A 4,241-nucleotide genomic window follows, 5' to 3' on the forward strand; every position below is an offset into this window, starting at 1 on the left:
AAGCCAAGTTACCATTTTTGCATTCGTATATCATGAGGCTAGCACGATGATACTTTTATGCCCAGGGAAGTCGAGACAATTTCCAATCCGAAAATTGCCTAGACCGGCACCGGGAATCGAACCCAGCCACCCTCAGCATGGTCTTGCTTGCATCAAGAAGCATGCATCAAGGCAATAATCAACTTGATAGTTGAATACATCATACAATGGAATCTTTTCTTTCAAAACACAAAGCAATCATATGCGCAGAGTTCAAATGGAGACGACTGGAACGATTTCGAACACTTTGTATTACAGAGTCACGGAATCTAACGTTTGTTCATATTTTTCATCGCCACTGCAGCATTTAATATATAGTTACACATTTGAAGTACAAACTGAGTATCAAATTATACAACGAAAGGTACACCTTATTAAAAACTGTTTGATCATAGTTGTTTTCTGACCGCAATCGGAGCGCCTACATTTCGGTCGATGAGCTGCAACAAACATTGTCCAACGGAACGAAAAGTGCATCCAATCTGGATACGGTCCGGCTGATGATTGGGATGTTCTACTGTGTAACAGTGTTAGCTTTCAAGATTTCGGAGTGTCCTGGAAGTACGTCTTCGATAGACAGAATTGCTTTTGCTTGACACAGACCATTCGGGAAACATACAACGAGCCAAAGCAAGCGCTAACGGATTCCGGGTATTGCACTTCCGACGGAATATGCGACTCGTTGATAAGAAAGTATGAGCATTCCGGAAATGGTCCCGGTGAACAAGGGATCAGAGCACTTAAACTGTGCCTTGTCCGATCATTTTCCACATTACGCATTCTCCTGGCATTTGGTAGACATACTCGAGTCTATGCTTCTGAAAGAAGAAAACAGATTTATATTAAAATTATGCTTTTCACTGATTTGATGTTGGGTTTATTACCAATAGAACTATTTTCCACCGCATTCTTAAGAAGTTAGAACGTTGAAAAGGAATAATCACTGCAATCAAAACTCGTAATTCGTAGGCGTACTTCCACAATTGTTGATATAGTTGGTATAAGAGCAAAGGCGGAACAACAAACAAAGAAAACATGATGACAGAATTCCATGGCGAATTTCCATTGCTGAAGTTTTACCAGGCGAACAATTTTAGGCGAAATTACACGGTGAGAAAAATTGAGGCGTTATTTATTTGTTTTCGATTTTTAACCGAATAAAACATAAGTGGTAAAATTATGATTGATAAGATAACAACGAGACACCTAACGGACAATATAAGCATGTAAAATGGTATTCAAATGCTGAAATGGCTAAATAGGATTTAATTAATGTCATCGGATTTTCACAATCGTTTTTCTCAGTTTCATGGTTTTGGAATACCGCCCATTTCACATGTTGGTCTAGAGTTGATCAAATTCCTATAGAGCTTTTTGCTCTCGCTATATAATTCTGGCACAGAAAGATATAAAATTATAAAACTTAAGAATCTTTGTTACAATGACAGAAAAATCAACAACGCATTCCATTGAAAGTATTAGAACAAAACTTAGGCAACCTTCACACTCACAACAGAGATTGCATTAAAGAAATATTTTTATAATCCTCAAAAGAGCTAGTTCCATTTAATTTTTTGGCGATTTCATAAGTATCATCGGAAAACTCTTTTGTGCCTGCTTTAGTTAGAATTTGTTTTTTAGGATAAAAAAAATAGATTTAGAAACCAGTTCGTATCAGAAAACATTTCTTTTGCAGCACAATTCAGATCGATTTAGTTGCTTCTCAAGTCTCTTTGATTTTTGCAGAGAAATATCTCACCTATTCAGAAAACCATAATAAAGCCTCTTCCTAACGTCAGTAACTACAAAAACCCTATGTTATTCTGGAATTTGATTTATGACTCATAATTTTATGACTCATGGAATTTATGACTCAGAAAAAACACTTTAGGATTCCAAATTTGTGTTCATCGGTACTTAACTATTTCAGCACATAGCATACATTTTGGAATTGCATGAATACTTATATTGATTATGACAAAATTTCGTGGAATTTATTCCACATCTAAAGAGTTTCAAAAATTTCAAGTTTTAAAAAAATCGAGATCTTTATGCATTAAGTAATCATGGAAATGCTTGAAAACTTTCAGAAATATACTCATATCGAATTTCATTTATAGATAATTCGAAGAAGATTCTTGAATCTTAGATTACACACTTATCCACATTTAGTAACATGGAGAAGACAAGTTGACACAGACACAGCGTTTTGAAGCAATCACAGCATCATTGGAAATCAATTGTATTATACGCGATTTTTTGTTATGTTCTAGGACGAATGAGCGATAAACTTAGTCAAACAATTTCTATTGCAATCCATGCGCACAGTGCTTTAAATCGCCTTTGAAAACTACATCCCACCAGCTGGTGCCATGGCCCCCCCTAGACCGAGACTCTAGTTACGCCTATGCCTGTCACAGAGGAATCTCTACCTATATGGAAAGTGTTTGTAGTTTTTAGCAGGTTCTAGTCCGAATGGATGCGTACCGTGTCTCCGCTAAGCCCCTCAGCCAATAAGAATTGCCATTGACGTTCAACCATCGGCTATTCTTGATTTACCCTAAAAATAGACCGGTCATCGGACGGGATAGTCTGCACACCGTATCGAACGACAACGGCCTGCATAAACTTTGCAACCTCCCGAAGAATGGTAGTCAGAAGCAATTTCTTTCCCTGCAAGAATATCCACAAGACCACATGAAAATCAACTAATCAAGAGAAAGAAAACCAAATCGACCACGTTCTAATAGACGGTAAATTCTCCTCCGACATCACGAACGTACGCACTTACCACAGTGCGAATATTGAATCCGACCACTACCTCGTTGCAGTATGTCTGCGCTCAAAACTCTCGACGGAGTCGTCCGACGCGGCTACAAGACGGTAGACTAGCCCAAGACTACGCGCAGCAGCTGGAAGTGCCACTCCCAACGGAAGAGCAGCTAGGCGCAGCATCTCTTGGAGATGGCTGGCTGATTCGCACGTTTCTCTAACACCTTAAGAGAGAATCCATTTTTTGTAAGGCCGATCACAAGGCTGATATTTTCATTTTGTTTCTCAGTCATTTTATTCTACAAATAAAAGTTTTTTTAATGAATGATGCAATATTTATTTAGGAAATAACTCACCAGAAAATTGAGCGATGAATAAGCAGCTAGCAGAACAAATTAAAAGTATTTAATAGAAAATATCGTTTAATTATTCTTTCTTTTTAGAAACATAAACAAAACAAACTAATAATTTGACGACTTTCAATTATTTGACATAAAAAAGTTGACAGCTCGCTGCTTACATTTTGGTTGCAAACTGCTTTGAAACCTGAAAAGAAAATTGATTATGGTTAGAGACGTTAGTAAAAGTAATTGAATTTGGATAAATCAGCTATTGCTAGTAAATTAGTGTAAGCCTTGTATACTGGAAAAGCTATGAAAAGGAGAAATGTATATTAAAAAAAATCATTCATTTTGAAGAACTAGAAGTAGAGTAGGAGTAATTGCAGGGCGAGAAAACCACTCCTGTTAGTTAGAACGAGGCACAAAATGGATGACAAAAATTAAAAAGGAAAACTGCTACCGGCGGGTAACATTTGTTATTCTTTTGCTAATTCGAGCGTAAAGATTTAGAGTTACATTGTGCGTAGCAAAGATTTGCAAACGGTGATTTCAAATCTTGCGGTGGGTGTCTGAAACGAAAGCCGCAGAATGAGCTACATCGCCCAGTGAGCGATGCTATAGATAAAATTTTCCTCGGGTATATAAAACGCGTGTTTTCTGTGGGAAGATGAGTGCCCTAGCAAGAGGTTGGAGGGACAGCGTAAAAACAAATTACAGTAGTCAGCGGTGTGGAATCAAAGAGAAGAGTTGTTTCCTTCTCGGAAAATTGTAAGAAGTGTCAGAGGAAGTTAGTGCAAAGGTTTCCCGTCATAAGGACGCCGGAGATTTTCGAGGCGCACCAATCGATCCGCATCATTGTTCGGTCATCCCGTCCCGTTGCATAGCCACCCGATTCACGGTTCTACAGCAGTTCGTAGACTGCCTCCGTGCTCGCCCTCCCACTGGTGGCTCTATAGTCCGCCACTCGCAGGCTGAATCATTATCCCGGAAATCATCGGCTTTCCACTGTAAATTACAACGACCGGCCGCTTGTTACCCGTATCACCATCCAAGCCACTCCCGACCGGATCGTCGCCTGGTCGTCTGTCG

At 38.9% G+C, this 4,241-nt stretch overlaps 1 long non-coding RNA gene across 1 annotated transcript; it reads right to left on the reverse strand.

The window, feature by feature from the left end:
* Nucleotides 1-314: 314 nt before the first annotated feature.
* LOC134219337 (uncharacterized) lies at nucleotides 315-1,054 on the reverse strand. The gene is made up of 2 exons (XR_009981541.1): nucleotides 924-1,054; nucleotides 315-857 (listed from the first exon to the last, which is right to left on the reverse strand). It is a non-coding gene; the product is annotated as an uncharacterized LOC134219337 (long non-coding RNA).
* Between the last annotated feature and the right edge of the window lie 3,187 nt (nucleotides 1,055-4,241).

The sequence above is a fragment of the Armigeres subalbatus genome, chromosome 3 (genome assembly GCF_024139115.2).
Source record: "Armigeres subalbatus isolate Guangzhou_Male chromosome 3, GZ_Asu_2, whole genome shotgun sequence".
Taxonomy (NCBI): Eukaryota; Metazoa; Arthropoda; class Insecta; order Diptera; family Culicidae; genus Armigeres; species Armigeres subalbatus.